The sequence below is a fragment of the Pelodiscus sinensis genome, chromosome 7 (genome assembly GCF_049634645.1).
Source record: "Pelodiscus sinensis isolate JC-2024 chromosome 7, ASM4963464v1, whole genome shotgun sequence".
Taxonomy (NCBI): Eukaryota; Metazoa; Chordata; order Testudines; family Trionychidae; genus Pelodiscus; species Pelodiscus sinensis.
In genome coordinates this window covers 4,189,731-4,212,582 of record NC_134717.1, presented here as the reverse complement: position 1 = coordinate 4,212,582, position 22,852 = coordinate 4,189,731, and the positions used below count along the sequence as shown (strand labels likewise).

The 22,852-nt window shown below is 44.9% G+C and overlaps 1 long non-coding RNA gene across 1 annotated transcript in view; it reads left to right on the top strand.

Annotated features, from left to right (window-relative positions):
• The first annotated feature begins 2,114 nt into the window (after nucleotides 1–2,114).
• The window catches only part of LOC142830137 (uncharacterized), a 110,818-nt gene continuing 90,080 nt past the window's right edge, over nucleotides 2,115–22,852 (top strand). Inside the window, exon 1 of the long non-coding RNA XR_012905107.1 lies at nucleotides 2,115–2,185. This is a non-coding gene — a long non-coding RNA (uncharacterized LOC142830137). The remainder of the gene's footprint in view (nucleotides 2,186–22,852) is intronic.

The window sequence follows — 22,852 nt, the reverse complement described above, 5'->3', positions numbered from 1 at the left end:
TGGTCAGGAGGAATAGAGATGTGTAACTCCACCTAAGAGAAGTGACACTTGGGAAACCGGAAATGTAAGAGTGCAGGCCCTGGCTAACCCACCAAGCAGGCAAACATGCAGCCGTCCCGATTTGTGACACCTGTAACACCTATTGAGATCAGTAGAAATCATGGCTGCTCAAAAAATCCAGCCACTGATTATAGTGCTTGGCTGTGCGATCTACCAGCTTAACCTTGGGCACAAACACTGGAATATTTTTGCCAGTGACATATAAGCTGTCACTTAGTTGCAGCACATTCCGAACAGGTCACTGATTTTGGAAACTATATTTGTCAAATCAATGAGCTTATTTTTTCCTTTCTCCGATCTACTGCTTTTATAGAAAGAAGCCAAATTAAAGAGACTGGGACTTTTCAACTTGGAAAAGAGGAGACTAAGGGGGGGATATGATAGAGGTCTATAAAATCATGTGTGGTGCGGAGAAAGTGAATAAGGAAATGGTATTTACTTGTTCCCATAATATAAGAAGTAGGGGCCACCAAATGAAATTAATGGGCAGCAGGTTTAAAACAAATAAAAGGAAGTTCTTCTTCACGCTGTGCATAGTCAATCTGTGGAACTCCTTGCCTGAGGAGGCTGTGAAGGCTAGGACTATAACAGGGTTTAAAAGAGCCATTTATGGACTTAACCTCCATGAATTTATCTAGTTCTATTAGCCAGGATGAGTAAGGAATGGTGTCCCTAGCTTCTGTTTGTCGGAGGGTGGAGATGGATGGCAGAAGAGAGATCGCTTGATCATTACCTGTTTGATTCACTCCCTCTGGGACACCTTGCATTGGTCATTGTCAGCAGACAGGATACTGGGCTGGATGGACCTTTGGTCTGACCCAGTATGGCCGCTCTTATGTTCTTATGTTCAAATCAAACTGAAGAATGATTTTGCAACTCAGAGGAAACCCTAATATTAATTATTATTATTATTATTCCTACCAACTCCAGTGAAGGATCAAGACCTTGTAGAGGTAAGCAACTTACATACAAGTAACAAGATAGACCCAGCCTTGGAGAACTTAGGGTACCTCTACACTACACGGCTATTTTGAAATAAGCTACTCCGGAAGAATTATTCTGAAATAGCTTATTTTGAAATAGCACATCTAGACTGCAGGGAAGCCTTAAAATGAGTCCTAGGCAGGCTTCCCTAATATAGATGTGCTATCCCGATTTAGAGCCCCAGGCGGCACTGGGGAGGGGCTGTTTCGAAATAGCAGTAGTGGAGCATCTAAACACGCCTTATTTCGAAATAGCTGTTTCAGAATATGTGTTATTTCTCATAATATGAGGTTTACAGATTTTGGAATAAGCCGTCTGATGATTTCGAAATTATGTCAAAATAACGGAATGGCTGTGCAGACGCTCACATTGTTATTTTGAAATAAAGCTAGTTATCTCGAAATAACTGTGCAGTATAGATACACTCTTATGGTCTAGATATTAGACAGATTGCAGCAAGTAAACAAGACAGATTAAGAATGTATAGTAGGATTTAAGCTTTTCATTATAATTTTCATAGGGCTGTGTATGGGTCTTGCCTCACCAGCACAATATCCTGAGCCCAGCTGTACTGATTAATATTTGCTGTATGCAGATAAAAGAGCCGATCTCTTATCTCCAGGTCTCTAGGAAGATGCACTCAAGTAAATATGTCAGTCAGAAACAGAAAATATTGCAGCAGCTTGTTTTCTCCATGCATATCATGAAAGCATTGATCCATAGAATGTTTTAATGAACAAGAATAGCACTTACCTTGAAATTTGTGAGTAGATCAACGATTGCATGAATAAACAAAGGAAATAAGCATAACTTTAAGCACTACAGTTCCACTGAGGCATGACGTTTTAATTTCCCTGTGTCTCAGATTGTCTAGTACAGTAATTTGCATCCCTACCATAGCATAGCCTTTAGGACTCTGCTCTTTGCTCTGAATTTTTTGCTGTTTATTTTCTGTGAAGTAGGTAATGCATTTTTTTAAATGTAAATGATTTGCAAAATTCCATCTGTGATCCTCCCCCCCCCCCCCCCCACCAAGTTGCTCCACCATAGCCCATTACAATCACTACATTGCAAAATACTGGCTCTTGCAGCAATCAGTCTAAGGAAATATAATGGCAATATATGAAGGCTTCAGCATCAGGTGAGCTAAAGATCCATATCTGTAGCTGATTTCACAGTCCCATTCCTGCATTAGAGTGAATTAATGCAGTTTAGTTAGCAGGGTCATGCTGGGTTAATAACTGCAGTGGGCTCATGTGTTTGCAATGTTCAAATACCTTGACTCGGCTAATTCAATGCAGATTATATTAGTAAAATAACAAAGAAGCAATTATAAGAGGAAGCTGTTTCATTTAAATATGTTGAAAAAACAAAGCCAGATATTTTGCTGGTGTACAGTGGTACAGCCTCATTGAAGTCCAGGGAGCTACAGTAGAATGGAGCTAGTTCGTAACCCAGAAACGTTCAAAACCCTGAATAAACAGTAGGCTTATTCTTTCAGAAGTTTGCACCTGAACACTGACTTAACACAGCTTTGAAATTTTACTACGCAGAAGAAAAATGTTTCTGTCCCATTTCTTGTTAGTAGTTTACATTTAACACTGAACTGCACTGTAGGTTGATTGGTTGGTTGATTATTTGGTTGGTTGGTTAGTGGGTTGGTTGGTTGGTTATTATTTGGGGGGTGGGTGGGTTGTTTGGGTGGTTGGAGGGTGTTTTTCTCTCTGTTTCTGCCTGATTGAGTACTTCTGGTTCCAGAAGAGGTGAGAGATGAATTGGTCAATTCATAACTCTGGTGTTCATAGCTCTGAGGTTCTACTGTATGTAAGTCACATTATCCGGTCCAGAGCGATGATGGTCTGGTCCAGATAAAATCGTCTCTCCATTAAAATCAATGGCAAATTCCCATTGGTTTCATTGGTGGGCAGAATTCATTTTTTGTTTCAAGCTATCTGGCCAGATTCCCTGTTGCCCTGCACTTTGTAAGATGACCTTTAGGTCAGGGCAAAGTGAAACTGAACTCTCACCGAAGTGAATTGATTGCACCATGTCTTCACTCCACCTGGCTGCATTTTACCCTCATTTCGCAACAGTGCAGGCAACTGAATTAATAATAGCAATTAACAAGCTGCACATGTCTGTTGACTATGCATATGCTTCATGAAAAGGAATGCTGCATTACCAAGGAAGGTGTATAACAGGAACGTCTAACTGCAAAACTAGAGGCATCATATTTTTGCTATTGCATGCTGTAGTGGGGAGGAGTGCCCCCCCCACACTGACCCAGAGGCCTCCCAGAGCCTTGGAGGGCAGCACCTGGCCCTAGCAACCCACCTGACCGGAGGCGGGGCCAGGGATATAAAAGGTCTGCCAGACAGGCCAGGCAGGCCCCCACCACCAAAGGAGCCAGAAGCATCCCTGGTGCACTCCAACAAGGAGCTGGACTCAGGGGAAGCCGAGGGTTGGCTTGGGCCACCAGGCCCACAACAGAGTGACTGCCGAGAAGGACTGCTCACCTGGCCAGAGGTCCCAAAGCGATGGAGCCCTAGGGGACCTGCACTGGACACAGGTACAAGCCAAGGGGGAGGGTTGAAAGAGCCCAGGGGTAGCCGACCACCATTTGTCTGGGCCAGAACCAGGGCAGCGTGTTGTGGTAAGGATCCCCACTGACTCAGCAGCAGACTGCTCTACTGTTATTAGGGCCCTGGGCTGGGAGGCAGTGGAGTGGGTGGGTCTGCGTCCCCCCTTGGGTGGCAGTCTCCCCCCTCAGCTGTTCCTGAAAAGCAGCCTGAACCTGCCCAAACAAGGGGGCCCAACGGGGTTAGTTACGACCGGGGCTTGAGAACTGTTTGTTCATTTGCCGCCCCGCCCTGAACAAAGGCCTGGGCTCAGAATTGTTTGCCTGCTGCCTGCCCTGCACCTAGGGTTGACAGACGGTTTAACCAAAAATACCGAATATCCCCCCACATCCACACACACACACACACACACACACACAAAAACCCACTGGGGAAAAAATTCTGTGGAGAAAAAAAAAGGGGGAGACCAAAGTTGTTGAGCAAAAAAAATGTTTTAAAAAAGGACCCCAAGAGTTATTAAGCAAAATAAATATTAAAAAAAAAAATTAAAAGCAGCGTGGCCCCTTTAAGAAATGCTTTTGAGGCTTTTTGGCCCTAACACGCTGCCAGTGGCCCTCCGACATCTTGTCTCCCTGCTCTGGGCCAGACAGCTCCCTTGCGGCACCACGTAAGCACCAGGTATTTTTGTCTCCTGGCTGGGAAAAAATCTGAAAATACCGGACATTTTAGGTGTCCGGTATTTTCTGAATTTTTTTACTGGACAAGAGGTGAAAATACCAGACTGCCGGGTCAATACCGGACACTGCCGGGTCAATACCAGGGCCCGGTCTTAGGGCTGTTTGTGTTATTGGTGCCCTGCCCAGAACCAGGTCCGGGGTTTTGAGACTAGTCGTTACAAGCGTCCATCTGAGCTGTGGACTAGTATAGGACCAGAAGCCCCAGCTGATTCCAGGCAAGAAACTAAGCAGAGTGTAGTGAGGCAGAGTGGCCGCCCATTCACCCAGAGGGAGAGGAACCCCACCCCGTGCCCTATTGGGCTACACAAGCCATAGCTTCCTAATGCTCATCAAGCATCTTATCTGTGTCGTTACTAACAGAGCTGATCAGATCAATCACTGGGTTTTTTTTATGGAGAATTTAGCCTTTTCCCCATGAGCATCCTGATTTTTCGGAATACGTTTGATGTTTGAACTGTATTTGCCTAATAGTTTGTCAAAATATTCCACCTCATGGCTGTCCATTAAGCTCCTCCCTTTGAGAGCTGATGCATTCACATCAGCAGAAAGATTTAGTGGGCACTGGACGAGATCCTATTTATTACATGAGAACAGCAGCTACACGGCATTAGCTTCCACTCTCTGACTAGGCACTTGTTTGATGTGTCCTGGGTTTGTCCCAAAGCCAGAGGTTTTCACACTTTTTTTCTCATGACCCCGTTGAAGACTCCAGAATGGGGACTCCAGAGTGGGGCTGAAGATGAGAGCTTTGGGTTTTGGGGGCGGGTCAGGGCAGGAAGGGATTTCCTTCAGTGGCTCCCAGTCAGCGATGCGGTGGGGGGGGGGGGGGGGAGAGGCTAAGGCAGCTTCCTGTCTGCCCTGTGCTGCAGACCATGCTGCGCCCCAGAAGCAGCCGCAGCAGGTCCTCAGCCAATGGGAGTACAGAGCTAGTGCTCAGGGCAGGGGCAGAGCGTGGAACCCTGTACGCTCTCCTCTCCTCACCCAGGAGCCGGGCCTGCTGCCGGCTGCTTCTGGGGCAGAGCACCACCTGTGGTGCCAGGAGAGACAGGAAGCTGCCTTAGCACCTCACTGGTCACCTGACCCCCCTTCAGCAACGAGACCCAGCGCCTGACATTCCACCACCCACGCCTGGGTCTCACCCCCTAGTTTGAAAAGCCCTGTGATAAACAGACCAGGAACCAAGTGCACTGTTGACCCCAAACTCCCTTGAAAGGTTGAACAAGTGTATCTAATTGAAAGAAAGAAAGAAAGAAAGAAAGAAAGAAAGAAAGAAAGAAAGAAAGAAAGAAAGAAAGAAAGAAAGAAAGAAAGAAAGAAAGAAAGAAAGAAAGAAAGAAAGAAAGAAAGAAAGAAAGAAAATTGTTCATCTTGCAGTAGCACCTGAGATCTCTAGTCCAGGAGAGAGATTCCATTGCGCAAGGTGCTGTACAAACTCAGAGCAAAAAGACTGCCCCTTAAGTCCTATAATTGCGTTACCATTTTCCAGAACATTTCTTCAAAGGCAGGGGTCTCATCTGGCATCCTTGGCCAACACTCCTTTATCCCAAATGGTGCACATGATTTTTCTGTTGCTAGCAGATGGCTGCATTTCCAGGTTGTGCTGTGTCTGACATGTGCAAAGTGCTTTGTAACTCTTCAAGGTAAATGTTGTTGTACAATGGAAATGAAGGTGATAGGTATTCACACACCGAGGCTTTGAAGATGTGGTGTTCCTGAGCATGTGAATGTCGTCGATTTCCCACTTCTACCCTGTCCATGGTGATGAGGGAGCTACACAAATAATATGATGCTGCTCAGACACTATGGTCACAGTCTCTCTTGTTATCAACTTTCCACTGCGTTGTTATTAATATTCAATCAACTTCAGAAAAAAAGCAAAGCGGCTCCTTGTCTCGTAGATTTCTCATTCAGCGCTGGCAATCAGACAGCAGTCTACTTGTAAATAAACAAAGGTGCCTGATTCTCCTGCTCCTCGGAATAGCTGTAGCTTTCTTCTGTGATGGAAGGTCAGACACGTCTTCATTTCCATTTCAGATTTTACTCTGAATGTCGAGTGCATCAAATGAACATCTCCGATAAACTTTACCGTGCCTACAGCAATGATTGTTTATTTTTTTCAGTTGTCTGGTAAATAACTTCTCAGACGCGCAGGGGTCTTTGGATCACTGATTGCACTGCAGGCTGTGTTTAATGACCAGAGTCAATATAAACGCCAGACCACTCTTTCCCCGTAAGCTTATGTAGAGGAGATCTTGGGAGAGGATTCCCACACCAGGAAACGACTTTCCAACCTATAATACCCATCAGTCCCTCTCCCAACTGCAGTGTTAATTCCAGAGCTAGGTTAAAACAAGTTGTGATGAATGGGAGGGATACTTTTTGGACATCTGGGCCATTCAGTTAATGAAATGGCCTGTAAAGGTTAAACCAGAGATAGTGGGCCCTTGAAAGTCTTCGGGAAATGTTGGCAGAGAGCCAATGAAATTTGATTCTGAAATTTGATTTGTCCTTTTCATATGTGTTCATTTTTTTTAATTGTATCCTTTGGTATCTATGGTTGTGCCAATTTTCTTCCACTATTTGATCTGAGGAAGTGGGTCTGGCCCACGAAAGCTCATCATCTAATAAACCATCTTGTTAGTCTTTAAAGTGCTGCATAGTCTGGTGTAGCTGAAACAAAAAACAGGACTAACACGGCTACATTTCTATCACAATGAAAAGAGAGTGTGAGTTGTTTGAATTGAAGCAGGACCTTCCTGCTGCAGCCTTTTGTATGATTAAACCAAAAGCTGGGAGAAATGGACAAATCCTAGCATCTTTTCCCTCCATACCCCCCATTTGTTATATCCCCTTTGTAGCCTATCGGGCTAATCTGGTTGCGTCATCATCATCCACAACCATGGGCTCAACGCCCATTGGTGTCCAATGCCTCCCTCACTATTTCCTTCCATCTTTCCCTGTCCAGTGTGGAGTGGCTTAGTTTCTGTAGACTACCTCCGCACCAATCTACTATATTATCTACCTATTCTCTGTGGGGTCTGCCTCTCCTATTCGGACCATCCATTATGTCGAATACCAGAGTCTTAGCTTTTCGCTTGTTGTTTATTCTGCAGATATGCCCGAATAGCTGTAACGTTTGTTGTATAACTTTCTGCAGTAGTCAAGTATCAGAGGGATAGCTTTGTTTGTCTGAATGTGCAAAAGCAGCAAGGAGTCTTGTGGCACCTTATAGACTAACAGAAGTGTTGGAGCATAAGCTTTCGTGGGCAAAGACCCACTTCATCACATGCATGTCTTTGCCCATGAAAGCTTATGCTCCAACTCTTCTGTTAGTCTACAAGGTGCCACAGGACTCCTCACCGCTTCTGTAGTAGGTTGTCTTTCGGCTGTATCTTCCTACATAATTCCTCGTTGGTGACCTTCTGCATCCATCCTATTCTCAGGATCTTTCTATAACTCCTCCTCTCGAACATCAATATCTTTCTCTTCTAATCTTTTGTTATAACCCATATCTCACATCCATACAATATACTGCTAAATATACGTGTTTTCAAGACACTCAGCTACATTCCTAAGCTAATCACTTTACTTTTCCAGATCTTATTCCTCTCTTTCAAACTCACTCTTGCTTTCGCTATTGTGGTTGCTTGCCTGTAGATATATTCACTGATTATTTCCTTATGGTGTTGATTATATGTTTAGCATAATAAGTTTCAGTAGATTTATATTGGCACTTTGGCTGTAACGCAAGGGACTTACAGGCCACATCCTGTATGTTGAGTTAAGGCAAAACTAGCATGCACAACTCTGGTACTCTTCACCCACATAGGAAAGTTAATGTGCACGTATCTGGGACCTTTCACCCAGATAAAGCAACTTTCAGTGGCATAAGGGGCGTCCAAGAATACCCTCAGCCCTAGCAGGTGCATCATTACTTAGAAAACACGAATTAACTGGTTTAGACTAGACCGGGTAAGACAGAAGTAACAAATGTAATAGACAGGCCACAGAAGGCCCACAGTAACAAACTGATGCATATAATAATAAGTTGAGCTCAATATGATACTGACCTATTGGAAAAAGACAGTGCACCATTAGTAAGGTGAGGAAATACAAATAAAGAGAAAGGGAAACATCCCTTATTGAATATGCATCAAGTGTAACAACGCGAGCGTAACACGATAAAAGTGGCATCCCAGCCTAGGGGTGAGAAGAGGAGCTGTTGTCGTTGGGAGGTGCCAGTCTGATGGCCAGTGGTGATGACGGGGGAGGTGCAGGTGATGAGGAAGATGATGGCTAACACCTCGGATTAGAACATAAGAACGGCCATACTGGGTCAGACCAAAGGTCCATCTAGCCCAGTAGCCTGTCTGCCGACAGTGGCCAGCACCAGGTGCCCCAGAGAGGGTGGACCGAAGACAATGATCAAGCGATTTGTCTCCTGTCATCCTTCTCCAGCTTCTGACAAACAGAGGCCAGGGACACCATTTCTATCCCCTGGCTAATAGCCTTTTATGGACCTAACCTCCATGAAATTATCTAGCTTCTCTTTAAACTCTGTTATAGTCCTAGCTTGCACAGCCTCCTCTGGCAAGGAGTTCCACAGGTTGACTACACGCTGTGTGAAGAAGAACTTTCTTTTATTAGTTTTAAACCTGCTACCCATTGCTCTAGAAGGAACGGTGTGAATGTGTGGAAATATACATGGTCCATTCCCTATCTGTCTTCTGAAATGGGGGTGTTGGTGAATGGCGCTAACTGTATTAATAAACTATATTTGCAGTCTAGAATCCTAGGGCTGGAAGAGACCTCAGGAGGCCATCGAGTCGAGCCCCTTGCCCAAAGCAGGACCCACCCTGAACTATACAGGAATTCCTGTAGTGTGAATGTTGCCACGCTGCCCAGCAAGGTCCCAACCACAGAAAAGTTGAATAGTGGGCCTGATTCTGGGACAAAGAACCTGTCAACCCCACAGGTGGTAACTGGAAGTTCAGAAGCAATCTTAGATCAAGCAACACCTTATTGTGCCTTGTCTTACTCTCTTAGGGCAGGGTCGGCCTTTTACAGTAAGTTCATCTAGGGCACAGCAAAGGGGGACCCTGATCTTAGTTTGGGTTTGTTTATTGTTTTTTTATAACCATTGCTGCAGCAGCCAACAACGATAGAGCAGCTAATGAGTCCTGCCCTGGGAAAGGAAGGTCCATGCAAGTAGGAGCGAAGGGAATGAACTAGTCAGGCAACTGGCACATGGCAGAGAAACGGGTGTGGCCAGAGAAGAAGAAAAGCGGAGGGGAGGCAGAGAAACATGTACTAGGAGAGCGGGGAAGAGAGAGGGAGAGCGCACTTGATTTTCATTGACACTACAAAGCCTCTTTGCTCCTTTCAGGCTGTGTGCAGAGGGGCCTTAAAGTGAGAGCAGCATCCATTTTCAAACCCTTTTGCACGGCCAGGGGCCTTTCTACTGGCACATCAAAGGAAAAGAGCCATGGTGTAAATGAAAGTCAGGCCTGTGTGATTCCTTTTTCCCCCAAAAAATGTCTCATCCCACTAAAAAGTCGGAAGATACACACAGACCTTCCTCACATGTCTATTCTCACGGGCCAGCAAGAATGTTCCGCATGCACAAGTGTGTCTGTGCAACAGTGAATGACAGGGGAAGAATCCAGAAGAGTCTTTCTTTTAGGTGCTTGTCTGGCCCCTATCACCTTTGTATCTGAGTACCTCAGAATCCTGAATATATTCATCCTTATAACACTATCTGTGGACATGCTCTCTACATTTGTACAGCACCTAGCACAGAGTTGTCCTGAGCCATTACTGGCTTTTCTTTCTTTCTTTCTTTCTTTCTTTCTTTCTTTCTTTCTTTCTTTCTTTCTTTCTTTCTTTCTTTCTTTCTTTCTTTCTTTCTTTCTTTCTTTCTTTCTTTCTCTCACTACTTCTAGACTCTAGAGGTATGTTTAGACTACATCCCTCTGTCGCCAAAGGGATGTAAATTAGACATACCGAAATTGCTAATGAAGCAGGGATTTAAATATCCCGCGCTTCATTAGAATAAAAATGGTCGCTGCTTTTTGCCGACGCGGCAATTTGCGAGCCAAAAGCGTCAGTCTAGATGGGGATTGGTCAGCAAGGAAAGCCTTTTCCGACCGATCCTGTAAACCTCGTTGCAAAAGACTACCACTTTTTGCCAACAAATTGCCATCTTGGCAAAAAGCAGCGGCCATTTTTATTCTAATGAAACGCGGGATATTTAAATCCCTGCTTCATTCGCAATTTCAGTATGTCTAATCTACATCCTTCTGGCGACAGAGGGATTTAGTCTAGACATACCCTAGATGTGCTCTTTCACCATCCCTGTAAACCTCGTTTTATGAGGAAGAAGGGATGTGTCGAAAGAGGACTTTTTTCCAAAATTTGGCACCGTGTAGACACGCCGAATTTCAGAAAAGCCTCTTTCAAAGGTAAATTGGAAAAAGATATGCAATTTGCAGTATGCAAATTGCGTATCTTTTTCCAATTTAATTCTGCAATGTACACTTAGCCTTTCTTTCTTTCTATAAACCTGAAGGCTGTGTCTACACTGGGCCACTTATTCCGGAAAATCAGCCGCTTTTCCGGAATAAGCTGCGAGCTGTCTACACTGGCCCTTGAATTTCCGGAAAAGCTACGCTGCTCCCGTTCGGGTATAAGTCCTTATTCCGGAACACTGTTCCGGAAAAGGGCCAGTGTAGACAGCCCAGTAGTTTTTCTGGAAAAAAGCCCTGATCGCAAAAATGACGATCGGGGCTCTTTTCCGAAAAAGCGCGTCTACATTGGCCACAGATGTTTTTCCAGAAAAAGGGCTTTTCCAGAAAAGCAGCCTGCCAATGTAAACGCTCTTTTTCCGGAAATACTCATAACGAAAACTATTCTGTTTTAAGCATTTCCGGAAATTCATGCCAGTGTAGACACAGCCTTAGATTTTAGATACTAAAGGATTGGCATCAGCATATTTTTGGGTAAGATCTGAATTATACAATGACCTGGGTGCATGGCTGGTCCTTTTGGATCAGAAGAACTGGTTGTTTGCTAAGACTGCTTGTAAAGAACCACTCATCTCTGAATCAAGGTCTGTTTAGGGGTTTTTTTTTTTTTTTTTGAGGGGGAGGAGGTGAGATTAGAGGGGAGATACAAAAGGTTGGAATGCCTCAGGAAACTGCTTTTTTAGCTACTTGTTAGCCAGTGTGATGGGACAGAAGTTTACTTTTGTGACTGGTTTTGTACATCTTCTGGGAACACTAGCATTTGAGGGTGTATCTGTCCTATTTCTCAGCAATTTGACCTGATTCTGGTGTATTTTTAAGCTGTCCCTGAATTGTGGGCCTGACCTAAACTGACTTCAATTGGCATTGTCCGCTCTATTTGATGTTTTGGTCATAGCTGATTGATTGTGTGATTTGCATTAAAATACAATAATTGCTTGGATTTACAAAAAGTATTTTCAAAAACACCATATAAAATCAATGACACTGTTGTTTTATTCATTTTAAAAGCCAGCAAGGGCAATTCAGCAGCTTATATGGAATAAATGAAAGTGCATATTTGTGCACAAGGAAGGTTTGAATTGGTCTGGGGTGTCTACAGGCCAATGTAATACAAATAATTAGTAACAACAATGTGTCCTTCTGATCTAGGATAATTTCTCTAATCACGAGCAATCTGGGTGCTTTGCAATCTTGGTAATGCAGTGCTTTGGTTCTGTCAATGCCACTTTTCTAAGGCAGCTATTATATCCCAGATCCATAATGGGCTCTATTTATTTACTTATAAAAATCATGTCATAGAAAGGTTGGCTTTCCACTCTCAACAGTCCCTTCTATTTCTTTTGCAGTTTTTAGCCTGAAAGTTTGAAGCGGATCTGCGGTACAGAGAGTGAAATGTGCATTATCTGTTGATGAACTGGTAAATGCTGCGCTGTCTCAATCATCTATCCAATCATGTGGAATGGAAATGCTGACACCTGCTTGAGTGTGGATAATGGTCAATTTCATTTGGTGACCCTCACATTATGCTTTGCATCTGCCCGTTCCATGTAAGCCATTCCGATGCTTCAAACATGCAGAGACAAAGATATCCTTGAGAAACACCAGGCAAAACAAATATCAAGTGTTTCTTGATTATAGTGTACCCCAGATTAATGCGTGTGAGCATGTTTCTCTCTAGTGGATGGTCCCAGCAACAATCCAGACTACCTCTCTCTTAGTGATAATAGAGTTTTCCTTCAGCTCAAGTGCTAGAGTCGCCTATTTCTGGCACTCAGATCCATCACCACTCACAAGTCTGGTGTATTTGTGAGCGGCTGAGAAAGGCCCATGACACTGTGGTGTTCATAAGAGTCAATTCAGCCCAGGAAGGGAATAGAAGAGACATGTCCCTGTTCGAAGCAACTCCAAGGTGGTGAGAGCCACTTTGCTATTTATGGACATCTCACGTGTCTTCCGAAATATTTGTGTGTGTGGATTTGGCTTCTAAATGTTTCTGCATGAGCTGCAGTTTTTACAGGGGTATTGGAACATTTTTTAAGGTTGGGGTGCTGAGAACCATTAAACAAACAGTAATTGCTGTATATAATGGAAACCTTTCTGAGTCTGCAGAGAGCATAGGACCAGAGAGGTTTAACAAAGCCACATCAACTTAATGGGTTGTTAATAGTGCTGGGTGAATAACTGGGTGTTTGATTTCTTGGCAATTCCAAAAAAATAAAAAAAAATAAACATTAGACTGAAAACAAATTTTTCTTCCAAAATTTTCAGTTCATCAAAAGGTAAAACCAAATTGTGAAGATCTCAGACATTTCATTAGTGTTTTTATCTATAAAATGAAAGGAAATGTTAACATGAAATGTCATTGTGAACTGAAAGCTCAAAGCCTTTTGTTTCGAAAATGCCTGACATGAAACATCATTTTTTTTAGACTATTTATTTTTGTTTTTGTTTCATATGAACAATTCAGCAAACTCCTCACAGGTTCGTGACACGTCAGTGGCGCTGAACCTTCATTTTTCACCTAAGAAGCATTTGGGGCAAAAGAATATTGTCCAGATCTCACTATCCCCTCCATATTAGCTCATGTGCTGGCTGTCACTTGGGGGGTGCAAAGTAAGGCAAGGGTCTGCAAGGATGAAAACAACTAGCCAGTAGTGGTCAGCATGACAGACTGTGGTCCCTTTTGAAAAGTCTAATATGTCATCCCCTCACGTGCTAGATCGCTTCAAAACTTTGAGGCTGGGGCGCTTTCCAGTAGATTGAGTAGAACTATCACAGAGTGGACTTGATAAAGTCTTTCTCCGTACTTTTGGAACTTTGATTGTCTTTTCCACACACTCTGATTCAGGGGCGATAATCGTTGCCATAATTGTGAAGGGGAGAGCGTCACTGGTGTCCTTGTCTTCACTTGGAAAATATTGGGCTCAATCTGTGAGGAAGAGTTGTTCACGGCCGTTTTTTGGAAAAAAAACTCTGTAGTGTAGACATAGCCCCAGACAAGCTCTTTTCCCAGGCGCACACGGTGAATGAAGACATGTGGTGGTGAGTGTGTGATGCAATTTCCCTGTAGGGAAGCCACTTCAGACAGCAAGGAAGTCTGCTTACTGACTTAAACTAGAGTCGGTTCTGGGTATGTTGGCGTTTTCTGGCATCCACACTTTGCTTTTCGACCTGCGATTTCTGAGAGGTTGAATCAGATGCCTGCTGTTTTGGCTGCTTCCCTTTAAAGGCCTGGGGCACATACAGAGCAATGAAACAGCCATTGAGAAATCACCCCCATGCCACACCATCGCTGCCTTCTGCAACGGAAGGATGACGTGCTAGGCCTCGGACGTGCTCGCTCTGTTGGGCTTCGCTTCCCTGCAGCTCCTGCAGGGAGACACAACTACTGCACCATGCCAATACCTCCTCCCTCCGTGGTCCTTGAAGCTGCATCCTCAAGGTTGGGGTGCCATGGAGAGAGGGCGGAGCAATGGCAGGAAGGGGCGGGGTTTGGGGGCTGGTAACAGACAGACCTCCCCAGCCCACCGGGAGTCCTGGGCCAAATTGCACCATCAGGAGTTTGAGACTCCTGGCATAGTGACATTCAGGGCCTGGGGACGGGGAAGCGTGCGAAATCTCTCGCCTACCACCCTTCCAGGGGCCTGTGTGATGCGTAGACGGGACCACCATCTTGTTTGAACAGTTGGCAGGTCCGTCTGGTGTCGCGCACCCCTGGCGAGGGAGGAGACTGTGTGCTCTCGACTGGCCTGGAGGTGGGAGAGTGTCAGAGTAGCCATGGGCTGGCTCAACCGGTGAGGAGGCAGGCCCGGCCAAAGAGTTTGCGGGGACCAAGGTGGCATGTTGTGGGTGGCTGCACCGCATGGCCAAGTGGCTCCCAGCCAGGACAGACAGTGAGCGAGCAGTCGGGGGGGTGCCGGGCAGCGCGGGACCCGGAAGGTGCGAGGCCCAAGGCAACCACCTTGCACTAAGGCCGGGCCTGCGTGGAGGAATGGCTCTGGTCTGTGGAGGCTGTCTTGACCTCCTCTGGGCTAGGGACACCATTCCTACTCATCCTGGCAAATGGCCATTAATTCACCCATCCTCCATCAGCTTATCTCACTCTATGTTTTTATGTTCTCTGGTATCAGCCCCTGCTTTGCCCCGTGTGGCACCAGGACTGTCCTGCCTGTGTCACAAGCCAGCTCTCTCGCCACCTCAGTACAGGTTCACAGCCTGTTCCTCACAGCCAAGACATTCTCAAGGCAACTGGTCATAACCACACCTTTTTAGTATATCCTTAATGGGGTCCTAATCACGCCGGGTATGTCTACACTACAAAGTTAATTCGAACTAACAGCCATTAGTTCGAATTAACTTTAATAGGTGCTACACATACAAACCGCTAGTTCGAACTTAATTCGAACTAGCGGAGCATTTAATTCGAACTAGGTAAACCTCATTCTACGAGGACTAAGCCTAGTTCGAATTAAATAGTTCGAATTAAGGGCTGTGTAGCCACTTAATTAGAACTAGTGGGAGGCTAGCCCTTCCCAGGTTGCCCTGGTGGCCACTGTGGGCCAAACCAGGGAAACTCTTCTGCCCCCCTTTAGGCCCTGGAACCCTTAAAGGGGCACGGGCTGGCTATGGTGCCCATGCCAGGTGCAAGCCTGCCAGCACCCAGCCAGCAGACCCTGCACCTGGCACAGCACGAGCCAGCCACCCGCTGCCACCCAGCCCTCCACCTCTTTCTGGGACTAGGCTGGCGGCTCCCAGGAGCCTGCCCGGGGCTGCAAGAGGTGGGCGCCCACCAGGTCTAGTGCGGAGATTGTGGACTTCATCCAGGTTTGGGAGAAGGCCTCCAATGTCCACAACCTCCGCACTAGACACAGGAAAGTGGCCGTGTAGGCCAGCCTGGCCACCAAAGGCCACATGCGAACCCAGGAGCAGGTTTGCATGAAAATCAAGGTGGTCCAGTGAGACCCCCTAACCTGAGCCCTGAGCTTAGAACATAAGAACAGCCATACTGGGTCAAACCAAAGGTCCATCTAGCCCAGTAGCCTGTCTGCCGACAGCGGCCAACACCAGCTACCCCGGAGGGGATGGACCGAAGACAATGACCAAGCCATTTGTCTCTTGCCATCCATCTCCAGCCTTCCACAAACAGAGGCCAGGAACACTATTCCTACCCCCTGGCTAATAGCACTCCATGGACCCAACCTCCATGACTTTATCTAACTTCTCTTTAAACTCTGTTATAGTTCTAGCCTTCACAGCCTCATGTGGCAAGGAGTTCCACATGTTAACTATTTGCTTTGTGGAGAAGAACTTTCTTTTATTAGTTTGAAGCCTGCTACCCATTCATTTCATTTGGTGTCCTCTAGTCCTTTTATTATGGGAACTAATGAAGAAATTTTATTTATGCACCCTCTCCACAGCACTCATGATTTTATAGACCTCTATTATATCCCCCCTCAGTCTCCTCTTTTCTAAGCTGAAAAGTCCCAGTCTCTTTAGCCTCTCTTCATATGGGACCCGTTCCAAACCCCTAATCATTTTAGTTGTCCTTTTCTGAACCCTTTCCAAGGCCAAAACATCTTTTTTGAGGTGATGAGACCACGTCTGTACATTGTACTGAAGATATAGCGTACCATAGTTTTATACTTCCCCTCCTCCTTCTCCTGGCTTCCCCTTTCCAGCTCCCTCCTCCCAGGTTTCCCCCTCCCCTCTCCCACCCTCTCTTCCCCTCTCCCACCTCCTTTTCCCAGTCTCCCCAGAGGTTAATCCTCCTCCCCTCCCAGTTTTGTAAAAAATAAAGGACATTTGTCTTCAAAAATAGAAACTCTCTTTATTTAACATCAGGAAGGGGGGCTAGGGAGGGGTAAATGGAAGGAGGTGAGGGAGGAATGGGGCACGAGCCTCCAATGGGGAGGACTGGGGTGGCTCTGCGGTCTCCTCGGGGTAGAACCTCTCCTGCAGGGTCTTCTGGATCCTGACAGCCCCCCGGTTGCCCTCCCCCCGGATGGCAGCCTGCGGCAAATGCAGCCGGGCTGATTGCCGAGTGCTGTGATGTGCCGAGTACGGGCACTCAGGGCACTCCATGCCAGGACTGCTTTGCTGTCCCTCATTGAGGTAGACGAGCAAGTGGGGAACCCTGAGAACTGTCTGTCCGGGGTGGGGGTCGGGTCTCTTTAAGCACAGCCCTCGGCTTGCCTGAGGCAGCAGCTCCACACCCTAAGCCCTAACCTGATGCCCTGCCGGCACTGCTTCCGGCCATCCTTAACTTCGGTTCAGGGTCCACTCAATGTGGACGCGCTAGTTCGAACTAGCAAAACGCTAATCCGAATTAGTTTTTAGGTCTAGATGCACTAATTCGAATTAGCTTAGTTCGAATTAACTAATTTGAATTAAGTTAGTTCGAATTAGTGCTGTCGTGTAGACATACCCATAGATGCTTAAGAGTCGATGCTTAGCTGATTGCACCTATAAATTGCACTTCAGTGCTGAAGACATTTCTTTCCCCATTGGGAAACAATGCAAATGTTCCATTCATGGGGCCTATCCAAACGGCTGCTCATAAGTGTTGTGCAGAATGGAAATGCATTTCTGCCTTCCATAGATTATTGTTAAGGCCTTATTACACCAGCTTACTATATTTGTAGCAAGAATGTCTAAAGAATTGCTCATGCCCCAACAACTGGCTCCTCATTTTTCACAGGTGAAAGATAATAGCACAGCTGACATTTAAAGAAACTTTGAAGTAGAGACTCCGAGAGCTGCACAGTCTGGTCTATAAGAGGAAATTGATTTCTGACACAGGGATCAGGGAATCAAAGGATTGAATGGGACCATATTGTTAACTCTGTACGGCTATAATAGTGTCCCCTTTATAAAGGGACAAAAGGAATTCAGTTGCTCACCAAACTAAAACTAGAAGCATTGAACGGTGTTTCCTCCCATAGCTCCCCTTGGTTTATTGCAAAAGGCTTAAAAATACCATACTGACCCCAATGGGACGGAGAGTTTCAAACAGAGACAGATTCTATGTTATCCCTTCTGCTATGTTATCACCTCTCTCTAATCAGCAGAGCTGTCCAAACTCCGAATTTGCATTTCATGGAAAGGTCAATATTTCACAGTGTGTTTGGGGCCCAGTTCAGAACTAAAACAACCATATTTCATAAACGTCCTGCGAAATTCTGGAAATGGTCCATTCGGTCACCTTTTTGCTTCAGACATTTTCTCAAATATTAATTTTTGAAATGCATTTTGGTTTTAGAGTTTAGCTCCGATTTTTCTTGTTCTATTACATACTGCTGCCCCTGACTCCTCATGAACGACTATATAAACAGAATGAAAGTGGCTGAAATGAGGGGGAAATGTTTTCTTTCGAAACAAAATTGAGATTTTTTTAAAATAAAAATAAGATTCTATTTCCAACTTTTTTTCAAGGTATGTATGATGCAGTGCAAAATCTTAAGATATTTTTTCCTGAGGTCAGCTTTCTCTGGTGACTTAAGTGTAAGAAAGCAGAGCAATGAACCAGACTGCTTGGGAACATCATCAGATCTCCTTCACTGAAGGCTTTCAAAAGGAGGCTGAAGGGCCATCTGGCTTGAAAGGTTTAGACACACCAAATCCTACGTCTTGGCAGAGGAGTAGACTTAATGACCTCTGTGGTCCCTTCTAACCCTGTGGTTCTAGGATTCAAGGCCGCCATAGCTGTCATTAAACCAACATAGCATGGCCATGAGGGACATCCTACGGAGAACAAGGCTTGAATTGACAATCGAGCTCCATGACTTCCCCCAGAAAGAGGAACATTTGCTAGAAATATAGGGGATCCAGGAAGCCTGGTTGCTGGATATGAAAGAGGAAGGGAGATGTTATTGTTAAAATTCTGGGTGGAGACTGAGGAGGTCTCCATTCAGTTCCCAACTCTGCCACAGACTCCAGCTATGACCTTGGGCAAGTCACATAATCTCTCCATACATCAGGTCCCAATCTTCTACATTGGAACAGTTTGGTGTAGCTCTTTAAACTGTGGGCTCCTTGGGGTAGTGGCTACTTCCTTCTATGTATGTCTGCAGTGCTGATCTTGGTAATAGAGACTACATGCTACTGTAGTACAAATTATAAATAAAAATGATGGAGCCACTACTAACACACAATGCTGTCTGATCAGCTTGAGTTCACCCCATCCCGCCTCTACCAAAAAAGGGCAAGCTCTTTGAAACAAACCTTTCAAATAACGCTGGTTATGGATTTCATCCTAATTGTCTTCCAGCAGGCCAAGTGATGCTATGCTCCTCTGAGGAGTTGCACTGAAGTCATCAGTACTTCACACGGGTCTGAAAGCATGCATCCAAATGCAGACTTGTGAACATAGTGAGCAAATTGTTTGTGAATGGAGTTGGACAAATAACTGACTCTTTGGGTTCTACGGCAGTTTTAAAAGATGGAGGGCAAGTTGGTTTGACTCCAATAGATCATAGAATACTAGGACTGGAAGGGACCTCGAGAGGTCATCGAGTCCAGTCCCCTGCCCTCACGGCAGGACCCAGTACTGTCTAGACCATCCCTGATAGACATTTATCTAACCTACTCTTAAATATCTCCAGAGATGGAGATTCCACAACCTCCCTGGGCAATTTATTCCAGTGTTTGACCACCCTGACAGTTAAGAACGTTTTCCTAATGTCCAACCTAAACCTCCCTTGCTGCAGTTTAAGCCCATTGCTTCTTGTTCTATCCTCAGAGGCCAAGATGAACAAGTTTTCTCCCTCCTCCTTATGACACCTGAAAACTGCTATCATGTCCCCCCTCAATCTTCTCTTTTCTAAACTAAACTAAACAAACCCAATTCCTGCGCATCCAGAAATATAATCTATGCTATCATGTGCCGAAAGTGTCCGTCTGCTATGTACATTGGACAAACATCTCAGACACTTCGCCAAAGGATTAATGCCCACAAAACAGATATCAGACAAGTTCACAATGAAAAAACAGTTTCTTGCCATTTTAACCAGAAAGGACACTCTCTCAATGACTTAACCACCTGCATTCTACTACAAAGACCTTTTACATCTGCACTTGAAAGAGAATCCTCTGAACTGTCATTCATGTTAAAATTCGACACTCTCCGGGAAGGAATGAACAAATACGCAAACTATCTTACCCATTACCAAGATAGCGTCCCCAATTATCACCTCTAATACCATTAGCTCACAGACATCCCACTCTCCCCACCTCTAATATCATCAATTCACAGACACTTACCTTCCTTCCTCCCCCCCCCCCGCATCCTCCTCCTGTTCTGAAATGTGATTCGTCCTTTTCATATGTGTTCATTTTTTTTTAAATTGTATACTTTGGTATATATGGTTGTGACTATTTTCTTCCACTATTTGATCTGAGGAAGTGGGTCTGGCCCACGAAAGCTCATCATCTAATAAACCATCTTGTTAGTCTTTAAAGTGCTACATTGTCCTGCATTTTGCTTCAGCTACCCAAGACTAACACGGCTACATTTCTATCCCAATTCCTTCAGCCTTCCCTCATAGGTCATGTTCCCTGGACCTTTTCAGAATCAGATTTTGTTTGTTTGTTTTGTGTTAATTTTTGGTTTATCCAACATTTTTTTTAAGTCTGGTCAGTTTCAGAGCGGGGATTCAAACCTAGATCCCTACATTCCAGGTGAGTGACTTAATCATCGGTTATAGAGAAAGAGAAAGAGAAAGAGAAAGAGAAAGAGAAATGGGTTGCAATCACCAACCCAGCTTCTCCCTCCTCTTCTGGGTGCTTTGCACACAGCCCAAAGTAAAGATCTTTCTCAGATGAATTTTTGGATTTATTCAACTTTTGGAACTGGTTTTTCAGCAGTCGATGGGCAGTTCTCCAAATACCAAACACAAAGGCTACGTCTACACTGGCATGATTTTCCGGAAATGGTTTTAACAGAAAAGTTTTCCGTTAAAAGCATTTTCGGAAAAGTGCGTCTAGATTTGCGGAAAAGCGTCCGTGCCAATCTAGATGCGGTTTTGCACAAAAAAGCCCTGATCGCCATTTTAGCCATCGGGGCTTTTTTGCGCAAAACAGTACTGTGCTGTCTACACTGGCCCTCTTGAGCAAATGATTTGCGCAAGAGGGCTTTTGCCAAATGGGAGCAGCACAGTATTTCCGCAAGAACATTGACAATCTTACATGAGATCGTCAGTGTTCTTGCAGAAATTCAAGTGGCTAGTGTAGCAAGTTTTTCCGCAAAAGCAGTTGCTTTTACGGAAAAACTTGCCAGTCTAGACACAGCCAAATAATACAACTCTATGCTTAACAGTGAACACGTCACTTTCATTCACAAAAATATCTGTTTGATTGTTGTTGTTTTGGGGGTTTTTTGTTAACTGTTTATCTAGTGCCTCTTGTTAGGTTAAAATGAACTATGTTCAAAACTTCCATAGCAGCAACCCGGGATGTAGTCATAACAATATTACATGCCATCGTTTCTGGAGTCATTACAGTAAAAACCATCATATCTCTATATAACGAGAGACAAGAGCGTTCCTTTTTATTTTTTGCAACGGGTTCCGAATGAATTCATAAAAAGATGGAAATTGCCAGCAGCATTTTATCAAGCATGAAAATCTGACATTTCCTGTAGTTAACAATGAATTATTCTTGATGTTTGCCCATTTTAAAAAGGCTGATATGTGAGGCAAGCCTACAATATCCTTAAGTTCCATCAGATATAATGGCCCACACAAAGAACTGAATGATAGAGTATGTATACTGAAGACCTTTATAAAGTGTAGTGGGAAGAATGAAATGTCAGATTGTTAAAGATGGAGAAACCTCACGTATCAGGAAGTTGTGTTATGATTAATGATCGGTTTTAAACTTGTTCTTGTGCTGCCCTTTCTTGATCTCCCATTTTCCTGCAGCTCAATCTGAGAGTAAGATTCCAGCTAGGGATGGGTGACTACCAGACCCGAACTAGAACCATTGCTTATTGACATTAGAGTTAATGCTCAGCTTGATATTGTTGGTAATCACTCGCTGACAACTCTGCAAGGTGCTGTGAGGAGGTCAGCTTTCTGGTTTGTGGCTCCAGGAAAAAGATGGATTTTGCATATTAATTACCTTTCCGATTAGACTCGGTTTTTTTTTTTCTTCTGTCCATTGCAAATGCAACCTGCAGCCTAATCTCACTGGTTTTTCTTAGGAAAAAGTTTTGCTTTTACTCGATGTATCATGGTAGCGCGAAGACTAAGAGTTTGGCTGACTGCTCCAAAGAGCTGACCAAAGTTGGCCTTACCCACATGCAGACTATGCCATTGTGTAGGGCGCCTGAAAATTTGGGGCCCTGCTGGGTCCTAGTGCCCCCGCTCTTTCTTCTTCCGATCCGTGTTCTGTGGCGCTGTTTCCTCCAGAAAGGATCCAGCTCACTGAAAAAGTGACAAAGCCTGCCAGGCCTATTCGCAGAATACTGGACCGGGGAAAGAGCCATTCCAGCGGCAATCAAGCCATTTACCAGGCATTTGCCAACCCAGGTCTAGACTGCCAGTTTCTGAATGTACAGTGTCAGTCGACAGGACCTGCATTTAAAACCATTTCTTTAGCATGTGGCTGAAAGTCATAAAATCATAGCTCTAAAAAGTCATCCCCCAAGCTGCATCAGAAATAAGGGCACCCGTTTACTAGTCCAGCCTAGGGCCCCATACAGCCGAAGAGTGGCTCTGGAGCCAACAGTCCAAGTATAGGGCAACAAACAGACTGATTCCTTGACTCTTCCAGCCATCTGACTCTAATAGATGGTGGTGGTCCGCCTGACAGGCAGTGGTCTACCAGTTGTCAGGATTTTTGTAGGCAGCCAGGCAAAGGGGAGCTTGAAGGAGGATAAGGAGCCAGCTACCATACTTTGGTTTGAATATGATATTCAGGGTCTGTAACTGGTGAGCAGATATGTTGAAGCATGACAGAAATAAATACAGTG